Source organism: Oncorhynchus nerka, linkage group LG20 (assembly GCF_034236695.1).
Source record: "Oncorhynchus nerka isolate Pitt River linkage group LG20, Oner_Uvic_2.0, whole genome shotgun sequence".
Taxonomy (NCBI): domain Eukaryota; kingdom Metazoa; phylum Chordata; class Actinopteri; order Salmoniformes; family Salmonidae; genus Oncorhynchus; species Oncorhynchus nerka.
In genome coordinates, this window is record NC_088415.1 from 79,906,877 (window position 1) to 79,931,999 (window position 25,123).

Below are 25,123 nucleotides of genomic sequence, written 5' to 3' on the forward strand. Positions count from 1 at the left end.
CCAGACGTAGAGACAGATGTAGAGACAATCGTACAGCCAGACGTAGAGATAGATGTAGAGACAATCGTACAGCCAGACGTAGAGATAGATGTAGAGACAGATGTAGAGACAATCGTACAGCCAGACGTAGAGACAGACGTAGAGACAGACGTAGAGACAGACATAGAGACAGACGTAGAGACAGACGTTGAGACAGACGTTGAGACAGACGTAGAGATAGACGTAGAGATAGAGGTAGAGACAGACATAGACACAGACGTAGAGACAGATGTATAAAAAGTCGTAGAGACAGACGTGGAGATAGACGTAGAGACAGACAGAGATAGATGTAGAGATAGACGTAGAGACAGACATAGAGATAGACGTAGAGACAGACATAGAGATAGACATTAAGACAGACGTAGAGACAGACGTAGAGATAGACGTAGAGACAGACATAGACACAGACTTTGAGACAGATGTATAAAAAGTCGTAGAGACAGACGTAGATTCAGACATACAGCCAGACATAGAGACAGACGTAGAGACAGACATAGACATAGATGTAGACATAGACGTAGAGATAGACGTAGAAACGGATGTAGAGACAATCGTACAGCCAGATGTAGAGACAGACGTAGAGACAGACGTAGAGATAGATGTAGAGACCGACGTAGAGACAGACGTAGAGATAGACGTTGAGACAGACGTAGAGACCGACGTAGAGACAGACGTTGAGACAGACGTAGACATAGACCGGGACAAACGTAGAGAAAGACGTAGAGACGGAGGTAGAGATAGAGGTAGAGACGGAGGTAGAGATAGAGGTAGAGACAGACGTAGAGACAGGCGTAGAGACAGACGCACAGCCAGACATAGAGACAGACAGAGACAGACATAGACATAGATGTAGACATAGACGTAGAGATAGACGTAGATGTAGAGACAATCGTACAGCCAGATGTAGAGACAGACGTAGAGACAGACGTAGAGATAGATGTAGAGACCGACGTAAAGACAGACGTAGAGACAGACGTAGAGACAGACATAGAGATAGACGTAGAGATAGACGTAGAGACAGACATAGACACAGACTTTGAGACAGATGTATAAAAAGTCGTAGAGACAGACGTAGATTCAGACATACAGCCAGACATAGAGACAGACGTAGAGACAGACATAGACATAGATGTAGACATAGACGTAGAGATAGACGTAGAGACGGATGTAGAGACAATCGTAGAGACAGACGTAGAGACAGACGTAGAGACAGACGTTGAGACAGACGTAGAGACCGACGTAGAGACAGACGTAGAGACCGACGTAGAGACAGACGTAGAGACAGACGTAGAGACAGACGTAGAGATAGATGTAGAGACCGACGTAGAGACAGACGTAGAGACAGACGTTGAGACCGACGTAGAGACCGACGTAGAGACAGACGTTGAGACAGACGTAGAGATAGACAGAGACAAACGTAGAGAAAGACGTAGAGACGGAGGTAGAGATAGAGGTAGAGACAGATGTAGAGACAGATGTAGCGATAGACGTAGAGACAGACAGAGACAAACGTAGAGATAGACGTAGAGACGGAGGTAGAGAGAGGTAGAGACAGATGTAGAGACAGATGTAGAGATAGACGTAGAGACAGATGTAGCGATAGACGTAGAGACAGACAGAGACAAACGTAGAGATAGACGTAGAGACAGATGTAGCGATATAGACGTAGAGACAGACAGAGACAAACATAGAGATAGACGTAGAGACGGAGGTAGAGATAGAGGTAGAGACAGACGTAGAGACAGATGTAGAGATAGACGTAGAGACAGGCGTACAGCCAGAAGTAGAGATAGACGTAGAGACAGACGTACAGCCAGAAGTAGAGATAGACGTAGAGATAGACGTAGAGACAGACGTAGAGATAGACGTAGAGACAGACATACAGCCAGATGTAGACACAGACGTAGACATAGACAGAGATATATGCGTACAGCCAGACCTAGAGAGACTGACGTAGAGACAGACAAAGAGTGGGACGTACATACAGACATACAGCCAGACGTAGAGACAGACGTAGAGATAGTCGTAGAGACAGATGTAGAGACAATCGTACAGCCAGACGTAGAGACAGACGTAGAGATAGACGTAGAGACAATCGTACAGCCAGACGTAGAGACAGACGTAGAGACAGACGTAGAGACAGACGTAGAGATAGAGGTAGAGACAGACAGAGACAAACGTAGAGATAGACGTAGAGACAGATGTAGCAATAGACGTAGAGACAGACAGAGACAAACGTAGAGATAGACGTAGAGATAGAGGTAGAGACAGACGTAGAGACAGATGTAGCGATAGACGTAGAGACAGACAGAGACAAACGTAGAGATAGACGTAGAGATAGAGGTAGAGACAGACGTAGAGACAGAAGTAGAGATAGACAGAGAGACACGAAGCCAGACGTAGAGACAGACGTACAGCCAGAAGTAGAGATAGACGTAGAGACAGACGTAGAGATAGACGATAGAGACAGACGTACAGCCAGAAGTAGAGATAGACGTAGAGATAGATAGAGATAGACACAGACGTAGAGACATAGACATAGAGATAGAGACAGACATAGACATGTACAGCCAGACGTAGAGAGACTGAGACGTAGAGATAGTCGTAGAGACAGATGTAGAGACAGACGTAGACAATCGTACAGCCAGACGTAGAGACAGATGTAGAGACAATCAGACAGCCAGACGTAGAGATAGATGTAGAGACAGATGTAGAGACAGATCGTAGACAGATGTAGCCAGACGTAGAGACAGATGACGTAGAGACAATCAGACACAGCCAGACGTAGAGATAGACGTAGAGACAGACAGAGACAGAGATAGACGTAGAGACAGACGTAGCCAGATAGAGACAGACGTAGAGACAGACAGATAGAGATAGACATTAAGACAGACGTAGAGACAGACATAGAGATAGACGTAGAGATAGAGACGTAGAGACAGACATAGACACAGACTTTGAGACAGATGTATAAAAAGTCGTAGAGACAGACGTAGAGACAGACAGACATACAGCCAGACATAGAGACAGACGTAGAGACAGACATAGACATAGATGTAGACATAGACGTAGAGATAGACGTAGAGACGGATGTAGAGACAATCGTACAGCCAGATGTAGAGACAGACGAGACAGACAGAGAGACAGACGTAGAGATAGATGTAGAGACCGACGTAGAGACAGACGTAGAGACAGACGACGACGTAGAGACAGACGTAGAGACAGACGTAGAGATAGACCGAGACAAACGTAGAGAAAGACGTAGAGACGGAGGTAGAGACAGATCGTAGAGACAGACGAGAGACAGACGAGAGAGACAGACGTAGAGACAGACGTAGAGACAGACAGATAGAGACAGACGATAGAGACAGACGAGATAGACGTAGAGATAGATGTAGAGATAGACCAGACGAGACAGACATAGAGACAGACGTAGAGACAGACGATTAGAGACAGACGTTGAGACAGATGTAGAGAAAGACGTAGAGACAGACGTACAGAGACAGAGACAGACGTAGAGACAGATAGACATAGATGTAGACATAGACAGAGAGACAGACGTAGAGACAAGACAATCATAGAGAAGAGACGTAGAGACAGACGTAGAGATAATGTAGAGACAGAGACAGAGAGAGACAGAGGTACGAGACAGAGAGACAGACGTAGAGACAGAGACAGTAGAGACAGAGGTAGAGAGACAGAGGTAGAGACAGAGGTAGAGACAGACGTAGAGACAGAGGTAGAGACAGACGTAGAGACAGATGTAGAGACAGATGTAGAGACAGATGTAGCGATAGACGTAGAGACAGACAGAGACAAACGTAGAGATAGACGTAGAGACGGAGGTAGAGAGAGGTAGAGACAGATGTAGAGACAGATGTAGAGATAGACGTAGAGACAGATGTAGCGATAGACGTAGAGACAGACAGAGACAAACGAGACGGAGGTAGATAGAGACAGACGTAGAGACAGATGTAGCGATATAGACGTAGAGACAGACAGAGACAAACGTAGAGATAGACGTAGAGACGGAGGTAGAGATAGAGGTAGAGACAGACGTAGAGACAGATGTAGAGATAGACGTAGAGACAGGCGTACAGCCAGAAGTAGAGATAGACGTAGAGACAGACGTACAGCCAGAAGTAGAGATAGACGTAGAGATAGACGTAGAGACAGACGTAGAGATAGACGTAGAGACAGACATACAGCCAGATGTAGACACAGACGTAGATATAGACAGAGATATATGTACAGCCAGACCTAGAGAGACTGACGTAGAGACAGACAAAGAGTGGGACGTACATACAGACATACAGCCAGACGTAGAGACAGACGTAGAGATAGTCGTAGAGACAGATGTAGAGACAATCGTACAGCCAGACGTAGAGACAGACGTAGAGATAGACGTAGAGACAATCGTACAGCCAGACGTAGAGACAGACGTAGAGACAGACGTAGAGACAGAGGTAGAGACAGACAGAGACAAACGTAGAGATAGACGTAGAGACAGATGTAGCAATATATGTAGAGACAGAGACAAACGTAGAGATAGACGTAGAGATAGAGGTAGAGACAGACGTAGAGACAGATGTAGCGATAGACGTAGAGACATACAGAGACAAACGTAGAGATAGACGTAGAGATAGAGGTAGAGACAGACGTAGAGACAGAAGTAGAGATAGACGTAGAGACAGACGTACAGCCAGAAGTAGAGATAGACGTAGAGACAGACGTAGAGATAGACGTAGAGACAGACGTACAGCCAGAAGTAGAGATAGACGTAGAGATAGATGTAGACACAGACGTAGACATAGACATAGAGATACATGTACAGCCAGACCTAGAGAGACTGACGTAGAGATAGTCGTAGAGACAGATGTAGAGACAATCGTACAGCCAGACGTAGAGACAGATGTAGAGACAATCATACAGCCAGACGTAGAGATAGATGTAGAGACAGATGTAGAGACAATCGTACAGCCAGACGTAGAGACAGATGTAGAGACAATCATACAGCCAGACGTAGAGATAGACGTAGAGACAGACATAGAGATAGACGTAGAGATAGACGTAGAGACAGACATAGACACAGACTTTGAGACAGATGTATAAAAAGTCGTAGAGACAGACGTAGATTCAGACATACAGCCAGACATAGAGACAGACGTAGAGACAGACATAGACATAGATGTAGACATAGACGTAGAGACGGATGTAGAGACAATCGTACAGACAGATGTAGAGACAGACGTAGAGACAGACGTAGAGATAGATGTAGAGACCGACGTAGAGACAGACGTAGAGACCGACGTAGAGACAGACTTTGAGACAGACGTAGAGATAGACCGGGACAAACGTAGAGAAAGACGTAGAGACGGAGGTAGAGATAGAGGTAGAGACGGAGGTAGAGATAGAGGTAGAGACAGACGTAGAGACAGGCGTAGAGACAGGCGTAGAGACAGACGCACAGCCAGACGTAGAAGTAGAAGTACAGATAGACATAGACAGACGTAGAGACAGGCGTAGAGACAGACGCACAGCCAGACGTAGAAGTAGAAGTACAGATAGACATAGACAGACATAGAGACAGATGTATAAAAAGTCGTAGAGACAGACGTAGATTCAGACATACAGCCAGACATAGAGACAGACTTAGAGACAGACATAGACATAGATATAGATGTAGAGATAGACGTAGAGACGGATGTAGAGACAATCGTACAGCCAGATGTAGAGACAGACGTAGAGACAGACGTAGAGATAGATGTAGAGACCGACGTAGAGACAGACGTAGAGATAGACGTTGAGACAGACGTAGAGAAAGACGTAAAGAGACAGACGAAGAGACAGACGTAGAGACAGGCGTAGAGACAGACGCACAGCCAGACGTAGAAGTAGAAGTACAGATAGACATAGACAGACGTAGAGACAGGCGTAGAGAAAGACAGAGATATACGTAGAGACAGACGTGGAGATACACTTAGAGACAGACGTACAGCCAGATGTAGCGATAGACAGAGAGACAGACAGAGACAAACGTAGAGAAAGACGTAGAGACGGAGGTAGAGACAGATGTAGCGATAGACGTAGAGACAGACAGAGACAAACATAGAGATAGACGTAGAGACGGAGGTAGAGATAGAGGTAGAGACAGATGTAGAGATAGAGGTAGAGACAGACGTAGAGACAGACGTAGAGATAGATGTAGAGACCGACGTAAAGACAGACGTAGAGACAGACGTAGAGACAGACATAGAGATAGACGTAGAGACAGACATAGACACAGACTTTGAGACAGATGTATAAAAAGTCGTAGAGACAGACGTAGATTCAGACATACAGCCAGACATAGAGACAGACGTAGAGACAGACATAGACATAGATGTAGACATAGACGTAGAGACAATCGTACAGCCAGATGTAGAGACAGACGTAGAGACAGACGTAGAGACAGACGTAGAGACAGACGTTGAGACAGACGTAGAGACAGACGTAGAGACCGACGTAGAGACAGACGTAGAGACAGACGTAGAGACAGACGTAGAGATAGATGTAGAGACCGACGTAGACAGACGTAGAGACAGACATAGAGATAGACGTAGAGATAGACGTAGAGACAGACATAGAGATAGACATTAAGACAGACGTAGAGACAGACGTAGAGACAGGCGTAGAGACAGACGCACAGCCAGACGTAGAAGTAGAAGTACAGATAGACATAGACAGACGTAGAGACAGGCGTAGAGACAGACGCACAGCCAGACGTAGAAGTAGAAGTACAGATAGACATAGACAGACATAGAGACAGATGTATAAAAAGTCGTAGAGACAGACGTAGATTCAGACATACAGCCAGACATAGAGACAGACATAGACATAGATATAGACGTAGAGATAGACGTAGAGACGGATGTAGAGACAATCGTACAGCCAGATGTAGAGACAGACGTAGAGACAGACGTAGAGATAGATGTAGAGACCGACGTAGAGACAGACGTAGAGATAGACGTTGAGACAGACGTAGAGAAAGACGTAAAGAGACAGACGAAGAGACAGACGTAGAGACAGGCGTAGAGACAGACGCACAGCCAGACGTAGAAGTAGAAGTACAGATAGACATAGACAGACGTAGAGACAGGCGTAGAGAAAGACAGAGACAGACGTAGAGACAGACGTAGAGACAGAGGTAGAGACAGACGTAGAGACAGACGTAGAGACAGACGTAGAGACAGACGTAGAGACAGACGTAGAGACAGACAGAGACAAACATAGAGATAGACGTAGAGACGGAGGTAGAGATAGAGGTAGAGACCGACGTAGAGACAGACGTAGAGACAGACGTAGAGACAGACGTAGAGACCGACGTAGAGACAGACGTAGAGACAGACGTAGAGACCGATGTAGAGACCGACGTAGAGACAGACGTTGAGACAGACGTAGAGATAGACAGAGACAAACGTAGAGAAAGACATAGAGACGGAGGTAGAGACAGGAGTAGAGACAGACAGAGACAAACGTAGAGAAAGACATAAAGAGACAGGCGTAGAGACAGACGCACAGCCAGACGTAGAAGTAGAAGTACAGATAGACATAGACAGAAGTAGAGACAGATGTATAAAAAGTCGTAGAGACAGACGTAGATTCAGACATACAGCCAGACAGAGACAGACTTAGAGACAGACATAGACATAGATGTAGACATAGACGTAGAGATAGACGTAGAGGCGGATGTAGAGACAATCGTACAGCCAGATGTAGAGACAGACGTAGAGACAGACGTAGAGACCGACGTAGATACCGACGTAGAGATAGACAGAGACAAACGTAGAGAAAGACGTAGAGACGGAGGTAGAGATAGAGGTAGAGACAGACGTAGAGGCAGGAGTAGAGACAGACAGAGACAAACGTAGAGAAAGACGTAAAGAGACAGACGAAGAGACAGACGTAGAGACAGGCGTAGAGACAGACGCACAGCCAGACGTAGAAGTAGAAGTACAGATAGACATAGACAGACGTAGAGACAGGCGTAGAGAAAGACAGAGACAGACGTAGAGACAGACGTGGAGATACACTTAGAGACAGACGTACAGCCAGATGTAGCGATAGACAGAGAGACAGACAGATACAAACGTAGAGATAGACGTAGAGACGGAGGTAGAGATAGAGGTAAAGACAGATGTAGAGACAGATGTAGAGATAGACGTAGAGACAGATGTAGCGATAGACGTAGAGACAGACAGAGACAAACGTAGAGATAGACGTAGAGACAGATGTAGCAATAGACGTAGAGACAGACAGAGACAAACGTAGAGATAGACGTAGAGACGGAGGTAGAGATAGAGGTAGAGACAGACGTAGAGACAGACGTAGAGACAGAGGTAGAGACAGACGTAGAGACAGATGTAGCGATAGACGTAGAGACAGACAGAGACAAACGTAGAGATAGACGTAGAGACAGATGTAGCGATATAGACGTAGAGACAGACAGAGACAAACGTAGAGATAGACGTAGAGACGGAGGTAGAGATAGAGGTAGAGACAGACGTAGAGACAGAGGTAGAGACAGACGTAGAGACAGATGTAGAGATAGACGTAGAGACAGGCGTACAGCCAGAAGTAGAGATAGACGTAGAGATAGACGTAGAGACAGACGTAGAGATAGACGTAGAGACAGACATACAGCCAGATGTAGACACAGACGTAGACATAGACATAGAGATATATGTACAGCCAGACCTAGAGAGACTGACGTAGAGACAGACAAAGAGTGGGACGTACATACAGACATACAGCCAGACGTAGAGACAGACGTAGAGATAGTCGTAGAGACAGATGTAGAGACAATCGTACAGCCAGACGTAGAGATAGACGTAGAGACAGATGTAGAGACAATCGTACAGCCAGACGTAGACACAGACGTAGAGATAGACGTAGAGACAGACGTAGAGACAGACGTAGAGATAGAGGTAGAGACAGACAGAGACAAACGTAGAGATAGAGGTAGAGACAGACGTAGAGACAGATGTAGGGATAGACGTAGAGACAGACAGAGACAAACGTAGAGATAGACGTAGAGATAGAGGTAGAGACAGACGTAGAGACAGATGTAGAGATAGACGTAGAGACAGGCGTACAGCCAGAAGTAGAGATAGACGTAGAGACAGACGTACAGCCAGAAGTAGAGATAGACGTAGAGATAGACGTAGAGACAGACGTAGAGACAGACGTAGAGACAGACGTACAGCCAGAAGTAGAGATAGACGTAGAGATAGATGTAGACACAGACGTAGACATAGAGATAGATGTACAGCCAGACCTAGAGAGACTGACGTAGAGACAGACAAAGAGTTTGACGTACATACAGACATACAGCCAGACGTAGAGACAGACGTAGAGACAGTCGTAGAGACAGATGTAGAGACAATCGTACAGCCAGACGTAGAGACAGATGTAGAGACAATCATACAGCCAGACGTAGAGATAGATGTAGAGACAGATGTAGAGACAATCGTACAGCCAGACGTAGAGACAGACGTAGAGATAGACGTAGAGACAGACGTAGAGACAGACGTTGAGACAGACGTTGAGACAGACGTAGAGACAGACGTAGAGACAGACGTAGAGACAGACGTAGAGACAGACGTAGAGATAGACGTAGAGATAGAGGTAGAGACAGACATACAGCCAGATGTAGACAGACATAGACATAGAGATAGATGTACAGCCAGACCTAGAGAGACTGACGTAGAGACAGACAAAGAGTTAGACGTACATACAGGCATACAGCCAGACGTTGAGACAGACGTGGAGATAGACGTAGATTCAGACATACAGCCAGACGTAGAGACAGACGTAGAGACAGACATAGACATAGATGTAGACATAGACGTAGAGATAGACGTAGAGACGGATGTAGAGACAATCGTACAGCCAGATGTAGAGACAGACGTTGAGACAGACGTTGAGACAGACGTAGAGATAGACGTAGAGACCGACGTAGAGACAGACGCAGAGACAGACGTAGAGACAGACGTAGAGACCGACGTAGAGATAGACGTAGAGACCGACGTAGAGACAGACGTTGAGACAGACGTTGAGACAGACGTAGAGACCGACGTTGAGACAGACGTGGAGACAGACATAGAGCCAGTCTTAGAGATATATGTAAAGACAGACGTACAGCCAGACGTAGAGACAGATGTTGAGACAGACGTGGAGACAGACGTAGAGATGTACAGTCATAAAGACAGACAGACAGACAGACAGACAGACAGACAGACTAGATGCAATGTGGTACGCATACAGACAGACGTAGAGACGTACAGTCGTAAAGACAGACAGACAAAAAAGTTACAGACCTAAAGACAGACTAAAAAGTGTCAGACCTACAGACAATGCAGAGGAATAGTCCTGGCTAAACTCCATCCCGTAGAGTGAGCCGTGTGGTTGTTCGTCTGCCTGCCTGCCTGCCTGCCTGTCTGTCTGTCTGCCTTCCTGTCCTCCAGCCCGCTCGCTCGCCCCTCTGTCTGCCCGTCTCTGTGAGGAGCAGAGCACAGTCTAGCAGAGTCGAGCAAGGGGATCCTCCTGTTATCTCTTTAATAATGGAGCAGAGTGAGTAAGTGATCCCATCCACCAACACCCTCTACACTGCCTCTCCAGGGACCCCCGGCACCACGGCAACTGTCAATCACTGCTGATATGGAGATATTAAAAAAGGGGGGGATGTGGCTGCACCTTTTCAGTCTTTCCACGTTCCTCTCTCTCACTTTCTATCTCCATTTTGCTCTCTCTCTCTCTCTCGCTCTCTCTCTGTTTTTTTTCTGTCTCTCTTTATCCCTCTCTTTCTGTCATTGTCCCCCCCTCTGTCTCGCTCGCTCTCGCTCTCTATCAGTGTAGCAATAGTACAGGTGTGCCTGCTGCTTGTAAAACCCGATACAGACAGACCACTCCACTCCACAGTCTCAATCAGTCCCTGTGAGAAAGAGGTGTCTCAATCTCCCCAGTCCCAACAATTTCACATCATTTGGAGAGGGCTTTGTTATTATTCATTCCCCTTCTCTGAGTATTCATTTTGCAGAGCGGCATACGCAAGTGACCTTTAACCTTGGGGAGGCACGCGCTGTGATGAGTTTGGTTCTGCCTCAGCCGAGGACGCATTTCAAAGCAACCCGGATTGCACTTGGCGGACCGAGGACGGTGACCTCCAAGGTCACTACATGCTGACGACGAGGGTAGAGGAACGTTTTGGAAAGTTGGGGAGGAAAACAGAAATAATGAATGGGAATAATATGGGAAGGAAAATTATTAATGGCTGCCTCTCAATGAGATATAAATATTTATGTTTTGCTGTAATGGTAACTAGTTTGGGGAGGATGGGACAAGGGGATTGGCTGGTAGGGAGCTCAGGCATCCAGGTAAGGAAATAACAGGAGGATGAAGGTTGGAAGTGGTCAGTTGTGAAGAGGATACCTGAACCTGAGCTTGGTGTGGAAGCATAGCAGTGTAATCATTGTAGGCTAAATGGGACAGACTGACACGGATATACAGTAACTCTCCATACAGGAAAGCTGGGTATTATGTTCAATGGGACTCTGAATTTTTTACTGTAATTCATTCTGGACTAAATATCCTCAAAACTGATGGAACTGCAGTTGGATCCAAAAATAGTTTGAGGGACATTGGCTAATTCCTCTATGCTGAGAAAGAAGTCTTCAATTGGTAAATAAGATATCAAGTCGTCACCCACTACTACCCTTTTACATTACTGAACTGAACCAAGCCAGGCCAAACTGAGCTGTACTGTGCTGGCCTGGTTACACATCCACCACAGTTGTTACTGGAAGTGCGCTGGAAAGGAGAGTTTCTCTGTCAGCACAGTATGGTTCAGCGCTATAGCATGAAAATGGTATCTGTGGACAAGAGTGAACTCACGTTCTTGGGGAAGTCTGCCTTCAGCTCTTTGACACCATGGCACCAGTATGCAGCCGTCTTCTCACTGACCAGCTCGATGTTAAGGAAGGAGCCCTGTCCGGGGCCGAACACATGACCTGACGTGGTGCCACGCACAATACAGGGAGACACGTTAGTCACTAGGGCCTGTGGGACCTGCAATTCTACGAATTTCTTCATGAAGCCGAGAGAAATCTTTGCAGTTTTAAAGCTACATTTATTTATTTTTTTACACTGATCAAACAAGTATTTCAATGGCAGAAAAATCCCTGCAACTGCACAATATAATTAGGGCTCAGTTTTTCATGTTCGGGTCAATTGGTCACAAAAATATCCTGCTAACATGAACAGCATTAAATGACAATGCAAATAGGAGGCAGGTGCATGGTCACTATAATGTCCCTATAATGTCACTTCAAAGATACTGGCTTCAGTTGTGAATCTGAATATAATATTTGATTCAACGCCAATGAGAATAACTATTGAACCTACAGGCCATTCAATAATGCAGAACTAGTATGATGTACTCCTGCAATTCAATATTTCAATTTAGCCGCTTTTACTTAATGACTGGAGAACCACAATTCGTATTCATGATATACAGTTACTTATAGACAATTACTACAGAGGCAATGATATTTGAAGACTGACGTTTCTTTCTGCTCTGGTTACTATTACCAATTAGTAGCGACCAATTTGCATAATCTAATTAAAAAACAAGTCCATATCAAGCAATTACAGTATAACACACTAATAGATGTAACGATATTTGGTTTATGTAGTATCTATAAACCATAGATAGAAAGAAATGACATTAATGATTGTAACGCAGACATAATCTGCAACAGTTTTTTTATAATCCTAAACAAATGCTATTGTGGAGAAATAAAATAAGCATCACAGACAACAGTTGTTTCCCCTGTGAGCATGTATCTGTTTCCTGTAATATCTGCTGTGTTCACTGCTAATAGTTGGGATGTATCCCCGGGGCAATGTTTCCTGTAATATCTGCTGTGTTCACTGCTAATAGTTGGGATGTATCCACGGGGCAATGTTTCATGGATTTAGCTCGGCACTGCATTGTGAGTTAAGTCAACTACACATGAAGGCAGCTCTCTGCTACCTAACCCTGATGAAGTGCAAGACAAGTAAGGACATATTGTAAAGTCGGTGAGTATAAAGGAATCAGAATGAGATTGATAAAGATCTGGACAGATATGAGAGCCACGTTTCGATGAACAAACAGGATGATGAGTGAATGGTTTATTGCATGTAGTCCTGTTTTTGAGCTGTTCTTGTCTATTTTTGTTTGTACACACAAAAACACACAGACAAGAACACACACACACACACACCTCAATGTAATACATGCACCTGTGAAGAAAATGTTGCCAGTAACACTGTCCTCTCTGTCCACTATCACAGGCTAACCTCTGTAACAACAACCCATCCATATGTACTAGGGCCCTCAACAAGGATTCACATACTATAGGTTACTGGGTCCTTGGTGTTTTCTGTTAACCATTGGGCACTAATCCATCCCCACAACCCTTCATGAAAAGAGAACCAACACGACAAAGAGAGATCAAATATCATTGCCAAGACGATAGCTCCTCCAACACATAGGCGACCAACGATTGGATGCCGGCTATGAGGAGGCACATTCCAGGTAATTACCAAACAGTGGTTACTTACACGGTCTCGTCCCTCAAGACCCTTTCCATTCTATCTGCAGGGAGAAGAAACGAGAGAGAGAAGGAAAGAGATAGCGAGAGAGAGGAAAAACATCCTCCCTCAAATATTTGTTTCAGTTTTTCAATTGCACACCACTTGGACCTAGCTGACACAGAAAATCATTCGACCACAATTATCTCTATGACTACAGCCATCATTATCGCAGGAGAAAGTGATGTACGTGGCCGGGGGAGGTGGTGGATGCTAGTAAGGGAAAAATGCTTCTTCCTCTCTCTCTCTCTCTCTGTCTCCTACTCTTTATGGCAAGTTTAAATCACTCTCTTTTTATTTTTAGGGGTCCACTTGTTTTCCTGTTCTGTCCCGTGCTGGTGGATGACTTGTCAGCGAGGTCAAGAAGAACGAAACATCACATAGTCAAAGAATGGAGACAACAGTTCAATCAATACCTTAACCTATAGATCTGGTGCTACCATGTTACACCTATACAGTGAGGGAAAAAAGTATTTGATCCCCTGCTGATTTTGTACGTTTGCCTACTGACAAAGAAATGATCGGTCTATAATTTTAATGGTAGGTTTATTTGAACAGTGAGAGACAGAATAACAAAAAAAAAAAAACGCATGTCAAAAATGTTATAAATTGATTTGCATTTTAATGAGGGAAATAAGTATTTGACCCCTCTGCAAAACATGACTTAGTACTTGGTGGCAAAACCCTTGTTGGCAATCAGAGGTCAGATGTTTCTTGTAGTTGGCCACCAGGTTTGCACGCATCTCACGAGGGATATTGTCCCACTCCTCTTTGCAGATCTTCTCCAAGTCATTAAGGTTTCGAGGCTGATGTGGGGCAACTCGAACCTTCAGCTCCCTCCACAGATTTTCTATGGGATTAAGGTCTGGAGACTGGCTAGGCCACTCCAGGACCTTAATGTGCTTCTTCTTGAGCCACTCCTTTGTTGCCTTGGCTGTGTGTTTTGGATCATTGTCATGCTGGAATACCCATCCACGACCCATTTTCAATGCCCTGGTTGAGGGAAGGAGGTTCTCATCCAAGATTTGACGGTACATGGCCCCGTCCATCGTCCCTTTGATGCGGTGAAGTTGTCCTGTCCCCAAAGCATAATGTTTCCACCTCCATGTTTGACGGTGGGGGTCGTGTTCTTGAGGTCATAGGCAACATTCCTCCTCCTCCAAACACGGCGAGTTGTGGTCTCATCTGACCACAACACTTTTACCCAGTTGTCCTTTGAATCATTCAGATGTTCATTAGCAAACTTCAGACGGCATGTATATGTTCTTTCTTGAGCAGGGAGACCTTGCGGGCGCTGCAGGATTTCAGTCCTTCACAGCGTAGTGTGTTACCAATTGTTTTCTTGGTGACTATGGTCCCAGCTGCCTTGAGATCATTGACAAGATCATGTATAAGGTAGTAGTTTTGGAATTGTTAGGTTAGATTACTCGTTGGTTATTGCTGCATTGTCGGAACTAGAAGCACAAGCATTTCGCTACACTCGCATTAACATCTGCTAAACATGTGTATGTGACAAATACATTTGATTTGATTTTAATTTAAAGATCCTCCCGTGTAGTTCTGGGCTGATTCCTCACCGTTCTCATGATCATTGCAACTCCACGAGGTGAGATCTTGCATGGAGCCCCAGGCAGAGGGAGATTGACACTTCTATGGTGTTTCTTCCATTTGCGAATAATCGTACCACCTGTTGTCACCTTCTCACCAAGCTGCTTGGCGATGGTCTTGTAGGCCATTCCAGCCTTGTGTAGGTCTACAATCTTGTCTCTCACATCCTTGGAGAGCTCTTTGGTCTTGGCCATGGTGGAGAGTTTGGAATCTGATTGATTGATTGATTGCTTCTGTGGACAGGTGTCTTTTATACAGGTAACAAGCTGAGATTAGGAGAACTCCCTTTAAGAGTGTGCTCCTAATCTCAGCTCGTTACCTATATAAAAGACACCTGGGAGCCAGAAATCTTTCTGATTGAGAGGGGGTCAAATACTTATTTCCCTCATTAAAATAAATGTATAACATTTTTGACATTAGTTTTTCTGGATTTTTTTGTTGTTATTCTGTCTCTCACTGTTCAAATAAACCTACCATTAAAATTATAGACTGGTAATTTCTTTGTCAGTATGCAAACGTGCAAAATCAGCAGGGGATCAAATACTTTTTTCCCTCACTGTAGGTTAATCATTACATTAGTTGATTGGTCCATCAACTAATTTAATGCCTGATGATGTCACTAGGTAGGCCAAAACTCCATGCCACCAAACCAGGCTGACATTTCAAGTGGTGTTTTCTAGCAGCTCTTATCACAATTTAACAGTATTATTACAACCACATAGTGTGGAAATATACAGTACCATTCAAATGTTTGAACACACCTACTCATTCAAGGGTTTTTCTTTATTTTTACTATTTTCAAAATTTCATAATAATAGTGAAGACATCGAAACTACGAAATAACACATATGGAATCATATAGTAACCAAAAAAAAGTGTTAAACAAATCAAAATATATTTTAGATTTAGATTCTTCAAAGTAGCCACCCTTTGCCTTGATGACAGCTTTGCACAGCCTTGGCATTCTCTCAACCAGCTCCATGAGGAATGCTTTTCCAACAGTCTTGAAGGAGTTCCCACATACGCTGAGCAGTTGTTGGCTGCTTTTCCTTCAGTCTGGGGTCCAGCTCTTCCCAAACCTCAATTGGGTTGAGGTTGGGTGATTGTGGAGACCAGGTCATCTGATGCAGCACTCCATTACTCTCCTTCTGGGTCAAATAGCCCTTACACACCCTGGAGGTGTGTTTTGGGTCATTGTCCTGTTGAAAAACAAATTATATCCCACTAAGTACAAACTAGATGGGATGGCGTATCACTGCAGAATGCCGTGGTAGCCATGCTGGTTAAGTGTGCCTTGAATGCTAAATAAATCACTGACAGTGTCACCAGCAAATCACCCCCACACCATCACACCCCACACATGCGGAGATCATCTGTTCACCTACTCTGCGTTTCACCCCAAAAAAATCGCACATTTGGACTCATCAGAAGGAGATATTTCCACCAGTCTAATGTCCATTGCTTGTGTTTCTTGGCCCAAGCAAGTCTCTTCTTCTTATTGGTGTCCTTTAGTAGTGGTTTATGTGCATCAAATCGACCATGAAGGCCTGATACATGCAGTCTCCTCTGAACAGTTGATGTTGAGATGAAACACATAGCTTCCAATAGCATCATGTAAGGGTGTGGGTGAATGGAAAACACATAGCTTCCTCTATCTTTTCCTCCACAAAACATAGAAACGTTCCATTTTCACAGATGTGAAAAAAATCTAGCAATTCACTTTCTGTCTTGAATACAAAGTGATATATGTTTGGGGCAAATCCAATGGAACACATTACGGACTACCACTCTTCATATTTTCAAGCATAGTGTTTGCTGCATCATGTTATGGGTATGCTTGTAATCATTAAAGGAGGGAGAGTTTTTCTGGATAAATAATAAACTGAATAGTGCTAAGCACAGGCATAATCCTAGAGGAAAACCTGGTTCAGTCTGCTTTCCACCAGACACTGGGAAATGATCCTTTCAGCAGGACAATAACCTAAAACACAAGGCCAAATCTACAATGGAGTTGCTCACCAAGAAGGCAGTGACTATGCCTGAGTGGCCAAGTAACAGTTTTGACTTAAATCTAATTAATATTCTATGGCAATACCTGAAAATGGTTTTCTAGCAATGATCAACAACCAATTTGAGAGAGCTTGAAGAATTTTGAAAATAATAATTGGCAAATGTTGCACAATCCAGGTGTGGAAAGCTTTTAGAGACATACCCAGAGACTTACAGCTGTGTGAATACTTATGTAGGGGGTGTGAATACTTATGTAAATGAAATATTTCTGTATTTCATAAAAAATAAAAAATAAATTGTCATTGTATTTTGTGTAGATGGGTGAGAAAGGACATTTAATTAATGTTTAATTTAGGCTGTAACGCAACAAAATGTGGAATAAGTCAAGGGGTATGAATACTTTCTGAAGGCACTGTATCTGGCATTAGAGGGAGGGTAGAGCGTATATAATACATTGGGAGGCGATTTTGTCTATTTTGTTCTGATTTCTTAGGTCCAGACAGGGCAAGTGACATGCGTGTTAATTCACTTATTACAGTTTTTTTTCTCCATACGCCACCTTGATCTATGAGTTCTTCATAAAAAATTTGAATCTAATCATCCTCCTCTTTTTCATCTTATGTGGTTTCATGACCCTGTAAGTTCCATTTAGAGGGAGAGGCATGCATACTCACGGTCTTGGCAGTGGACAGAGTTTCTAAGGGCTGTGGAAAATTGCTTTCAATATCTAGTTTTTCTCTTTTAATCAGAGCCGCTGGAGCATTGCAGCATTCAGCACCTGAAAAGACATGTCTTGGGTATGACCTGAAGTTGTCATCTTTTAAAATCAGTCCCTTTATTCATGCTCCCCATGTTTCCAATCTTTTGGCACCATTTGGAAATATTCTGAGAATAATTCAAATATTCGGAAACTATAGAATAAAAAGAAAGCTTTGAATGACATTTAGCGGCAAGGTGCTGAAAGTGTACAATCGAGATTCGCATATCATTTGAAACCTTTTCTTGCCACACACAAGGTAGATGCAACAACAGCGTGAGCATACTTCGAGTGAAAATGCCATTTTGTGACCTACTTCCCTGACGGTATCATAAACAGGGACATATTATGGACAATTTATACCACTAAGTATAGAAGTACTAATTCATTTGGAAATGACTGCAGGAGAAATATAAGTGCCCTTGCCAAAGGGACTAAGTGGCCATAATTGACATATTAATCATCAAGTGCCCTTACAGGAGAACGAACGCATGCTGACTTCAGTGATTTTCTAAAAGCCTGGTCATAGGATGCACTCAATGACCTAAAATGTACAAATAGAGGCTTTGAAAATGCATTTAACCCCGTCTGAAGCTAAACCTCCGAACAATTAAAAAACAGAGTCAACAAAGTCAAAAAATAAACCAAGATTGACATGCTTCTTGTTTTTTTTAAGCTGACGCAAATAATATACTTAACACAATTAGCAAACTATCAGGCCTAATGACTAAAAGCTTTTAAAAGGTAACTCATACACCAAAAAAATCTAAGAATGTTGTACTCAAATTAAAAACGACCACTGGTAATATACACGCAATTATTTTAATTTTTATTACTGTAAATCTATAATGTTCCGGCATCTATAAAGTTCTTCCCACTCACTGGTAAGTAGGCAGACTTTCAAAACCATAGAATTACCAATTATGTGAATCTCTCACCTGTACATTTAGACCTGCTTTTCTTATTATGATTATGAGTCAGTGTGACAGGGTTTAGGTGCTAGGCAGAGTTTAATTTAGCAAACAGATTCCGTTTTCAGGGATATTGAAAAAGTGACACTTACATAAAGATGATTATTTTGACAAGGCAAGAAAAGCACTAGTTTAGTTTCAATAAGACCATAGCATTTGTAGGAGAATACATTTAGACAATCAGACGCGTGCACGTGTGTGGGTTTTTGTGACTATCCATGTGCCTATTTATGTAATACTATGAAGTTACCCCCAGTGTAGCCGAATAGCCAGCAGCAGCGGAGACCTTTGGGAGGAGGAGGAGCCACCCACACTGTGTCCCCAAGGGGAGATCTGCACACATAATAAATTGGCACTAATTTCCAGAAGATGGCAGCCTAGTCTCTGGCCCTGTATTGATTTCCCACCTCCTCCTGCCTTCTGAACAGACGCGGCCATGAGAGACAGAGTGGGAAGATGCTCACTGCTCACTCCTGATGGTGAGCAGGCAGCAGATGGACAGTACAGATGGGAGAGACTGGGGTATAATATAAACATGGATGACATCTAGAAGCTGGATGTTGACTAGAGAACACACCCCCAGACTGAAATCTTTAATATTAAGGGATCAAGATGAATTTAATCAGAATATGGATACGATCATATGGAGCGGCAGGTAGCCTAGTTGTTAGAGCATTGGACTAGCAAATAAAGGTTATTTAATATAAAATAAAATATAAATCACCATTGCACAGCACACTGCCCTATCCCATCTGGACAAGATAAATACCTATGTATGCTGTTCATTGACTGTTCATTGACTAAAGCTCAATTTTCAACACCATAGTGCCCTCCAAGATCATCAATAACCTCGGGAGGCCCTGGGACTGGACCCCGTCCAGTAAAACTGGGTCCTGGACTTCCTGACGGGCCGACCCCAGGTGGTGAAGGAAGGCAACAACACCTCTGCTACGCTGATCCTCAAAATGGGGGCCCCACAAGGGTGCGTGCTCAGTCCCCTCCAGTACTCCCTGTTCACACATGACTGCATGGCCAAGCACGACTCCAACTTAATCAAGTTTGCAGATGACCCAACAGTGGTAGGCCTGACTACCAACAATGACGAGACCGCCTTCAAAATAACCTCTCCCTCAATGTCAACAATATGAAGGAGCTGATATCGGACTTTGTGAGACAGCAGAGACCATGCCCCATTCACATCAACAGGGCCGCAGTGGAGAGGGGGAAAAGTTCCTCAGCGTGCACATCACTGACAACCTGAAAGTGAAGACAGTACAGGGGAAGAGAGTACAGGTGCATCAAATCAATTTTCCCATCTTACACCAGCTGATATCTCAAAGTGCTGTACATAAACCCAGCCTAAAACCCCAAACAGCAAGCAATGCAGGTGTAGAAGCACAGTGGCTAGGAAAAACTCACTAGAAAGGCCAAAATATAGGAATAAACCTAGAGAGGAACCAGGCTATGAGGGGTGGCCAGTCCTCTTCTGGCTGTGCCAGGTGGAGATTATAACAGAACATGTCCAAGATGTTCAAATGTTCATAAATGACCAGCATGGTCAAATAATAATAATCACAATAGTTGTCGAGGGTGCAACAAGTCAGCACCTCAGGAGTAAATGTCAGTTGGCTTTTCATAGCCGATCATTGAGAGTATCTCTACCGCTCCTGCTGTCTCTAGAGAGTTGAAAACAGCAGGTCTGGGACAGGTAACACGTCCGGTGAACAGGTCAGGTGTCACGATCGGCGTAAGGAGCGGACCAAAATGCAGCGTGGTATGTGTTCATGATGATTTTTTAATTAAAGAAAGCACTGAACACGGAATACAAACTATACAAAACAATAAACGATTAACGACCGTGAAGCTATAATGCGAACTGTGCTGACACAAGCAACTAACATAGAAAAACAGTGAAACCCACCAACAAACAGTGAAACCCAGGCTACCTGTAAGGGTTTTCCTTAGGTGAAGTAGAGGCGGACCAAATCGCATCGTGGTGGTTATTCATGTTTTTTAATAAAGACACTAGACATGAATAAACTAACAAAAACAATAAACGTGGAAAACCAAAAACAGCCCTATCTGGTGCAAAACACAGAGACAGGAACAATCACCCACAAACACACAGTGAAACCCAGGCTACCTAAATATGGTTCCCAATCAGAGACAATGACTAACACCTGCCTCTGATTGAGAACCATATCAGGCCAGACATAGAAATAGACAAACAAGACATCCAACATAGAATGCCCACTCAGATCACACCCTGACCAACCAAAACATACAAACATACAAAGCAAACTATGGTCAGGGTGTGACAGGGTATGATTCTCAATCAGAGACAACTAATGACACCTGCCTCTGATTGAGAACCATACTAGGCCGAAACATAGAAATCCCCCAAATCATAGAAAAACAAACATAGACTGCCCACCCCAACTCACGCCCTGACCATACTAAATAATGACAAAACAAAGGAAATAAAGGTCAGAACGTGACATCAGGTTTCCATAGCCGCAGGCAGAACAGTTGAAACTGGAGCAGCAGCACGGCCAGGTGGACTGGGGACAGCAAGGAGTCATGCCAGGTAGTCCTGAGGCATGGTCCTAGGGCCAGGTCCTCCGAGAGAAAGAAAGAAAGATAGAAAGAAAGAAAGAAATTAGAGAGAGCATACTTAAATTCACACAGGACACCGGATAAGACAGGAGAAATACTCCAGATATAACAAACTGACCCTAGCCCCCCGACACATACTACTGCAGCATAAATACTGGAGGATGAGACAGGAGGGGTCAGGAGACACTGTGGCCCCATCCGATGATACCCCCGGACAGGGCCAAATAGGCAGGATATAACCCCACCCACTTTGCCAAAGCACAGCCCCCACACCACTGGAGGGATGTCTTCAACCACCAACTTACCATCCCGAGACAAGGCCGAGTATAGCCCATAAAGATCTCCGCCACTGCACAACCCAAGGAGGGGCGCCCACTCAAGTGACGCACCCCTCCTGGAGACGGCATGGAAGAGCACCAGTAAGCCAGTGACTCAGCCACTGTAATAGGGTTAGAGGCAGAGAGGTGCATCAAAGCTGGGACCGAGAGACTGAGAAACAGCTTCTATCTCCAGGCCATCAGCCTGTTGAATAGTCACCACTAGCTGGCCTCCGCCCAGTACCCTGACCTGAACTTTAGTCGATGTTACTATCCGGCTACCACCTGATACTCTACCATGCACCCTAGAGACTGCTGCCCTATGTACAGTGCATTCGGAAAGTATTCAGACCCCTTGACTTTTCTACATTTTGTTACTTTATATCCTTATTCTAAAAATGATTAAATTAATTGTTTTCCTCATCAATGTACACACAATACCCCATCATGACAAGGTGAAAACAGAAATACCTTTTTACATAAGTATTCAGACCCTTTGCTATGATACTTGAAATTGAGCTCAGGTGCATCCTCTTTCCATTGATCATCCTTCAGATGTTTCTACAACTTGATTGGATTCCACCTGTGGTAAATTCAATTGATTGGACATGATTTGGAAAGGCCCACACCTGTCTATATAATGTCCCACAGTTGACAGAGCATGTCAGATCAAAAACCAATCCATAAGGTCAAAGAAATTGTCCGTAGAGCTCCGAGACAGGATTGGGTCAAGGCAAAGATCTGGGTAAGGGTACCAAAAAAAAATCTGCAACATTTAAGGCTTCAAGAAATACAATTGCCTCCATCAAAGAAGAAGAAGTTTGGAACCACCAAGACTCTTTCTAGAGCTGGCTGCCTGGCCAAACTGAGCAATCAGGGGAGAAGGGCCTTGGTCGGGGAGGTGACCAAGAACCCGATGGTCACTCTGACAGAGCTCTAGAGGTCCTCTGTGGAGATGGGAGAACCTTCCAGAAGGACAACCATCCCTGCAGCACTCCACCAATCAGGCCCTTATGGTAGAGTGGCCAGGCGGAAGCCACCCCTCAGTAAAAGGCACATGACAGCCCACTTGGAACTTTCCAAAAGGCACCTAAAGACTCTCAGACCATGAGAAACAAGATTCTTTGGTATGATGAAATCAAGATTGAACTCTTTGGCCTGAATGTCAAGCGTCACGTCTGGAGGAAACCAGACACCATCCCTATGGTGAAGCATTGTGGTGGCAGCATCATGCTGTTAGTGTTAGCCTAGCCTAGCACAGAGATGAGAAGCGTTTTTTGCTGCTTTTTATTGAAACCCAAAGGAGTCATACCTAACCGCCCCAGTGGCTTTCCATAGCCCCCTCTACACACACCGCTGCACGCTTTGTCCATCGTGCTGACACAGCACAGCGGAGACACATCTTTTTTGGGAGGCGTCAACCTGTCACTCAATCATTTTTTTTTTTATATAGGGACATAAAACTAAATCTGACGAGGCACAAGTTTCAACTGAGGGGCTAAGCCTCCTTTAGCCCCCTTGTGGAGCGGGGTACAACACACACACACACACACACACACACACACACACACACACACACACACACACAACGCTGTTGTTCTACTGTATACTATTTATTCCACTGCGTGACCAAGTCACTACTCACTTTATATTTGTAAATCCATTGTAATACAGACCGCTGTTCCGCGGGCACCGAAGACAAGGATGTAGATTAAGGCAGCCCCCCCACAGCTCTCTGATTCAGAGGGGTAGGGTTAAATGCAGAAGACACATTTAAAAAATATATTTTTGATTTATTTACCCTTTATTTAACCAGTTAAGAACAAATTCTTATTTACAATGACGGCCTAGGAACAGTGGGTTAACTGCCTTGTTCAGGGGCAGAACCACAGTTGAATACATTCAGTTGGACAACTGACTAGGTATCACCCTTTCCCTTTCCATTATTACTTCCTCTTTCATTACTTCTACCACTTGTTATTTTTGCCTTGACTCTTTTTATTGTTATTATTGTTATCGACTGATGCATTGTTGAGGGAGCTATAGCACATAAGCACTTCACTGCACTTTTTATACCTGCTGGAAACGGTGTACGACGAATACATATTGGCTTGAGAAAGAGAGGAAGATATTTGTATCTGTCTTACTAGGCAGGGATGCCAATCCTGGCATAGCGTAAAGTAGGTGCTTATTCCCAAGTTAGCTACATAGAATGGGAGGGAGTTCATGCCAACTATAACAAATAAGTAAAATGTCACACAAAGTGCAGAACTTGGAGTTAAGCCACTATTACTACGTTCTGAGGGCGACCTGTGTGACACGCCCTTGTTGTTCATAGCAACTCATATGAGATCTACATCCAGTATCTCATATCATTGGTTAATGCCAGTGTTTTTTCTGAATCAAGATGGGGTTTAAGTGGTGGGCGTGGCGGGGGCGTAACCATGGACATTTTTAGAGGCCCTCCTGTTGGCCGTAGTCTTTTTTTTTTGCTGTTTTCTGGTATTCTACACAATTTACCATGGTTTATGCTATCTCAGTGACTCAAACATTATAACAAAATCAGTGTGAGCCCCATGCCATGACAGAAATTCTCCTGAATGCATCATTTTGGGAATTTTAGATTATCCCTGACTGTCTAGCTTTTATATTGGTGTGTCATATCCTGACCATAGAGGGTCCTTATTTTCTATGGTGGAGTAGGTCAGTGTGTGACTGGGGGGGTTACTCTAGTTTATTTTTTCTATGTGGGTGTTCTAGTTTTCCTGTTTCTATGATGGTGATTTGTATGATTCCCAATTAGAGGCAGCTGGTAATCGTTGTCTCTAATTGGGGATCATATTTTAAGTAGTGTTTGTTCCCACCTGTGTTTGTGGGATATTGTATTTTGAGTAGGTGTATGTAGCACCTCTGTAGTCACGGTTCGTTGTTAGTTTATTGTTTTTGCTAAGTTTCACTATAAATAAATATTATGTGGAGCTCAACATTCGCTGCACCTTGGTCCGTTTCTACAAACGATCGTGACATGGTGAATGTTAGTTCTCAAAGATTTATAAGTCCATTATCATTTCTACATACTTTATATCTGGTTTAGTCATTTGAGAAAACACTGAAAGGTTTTTTCCATCTCA

General features: G+C 44.0%; 1 pseudogene; it reads right to left on the minus strand.

Annotated features, from left to right (window-relative positions):
* The window catches only part of LOC115101585 (dihydropyrimidine dehydrogenase [NADP(+)]-like), a 125,189-nt pseudogene that overhangs the window by 16,626 nt on the left and 83,440 nt on the right, over positions 1-25,123 (minus strand).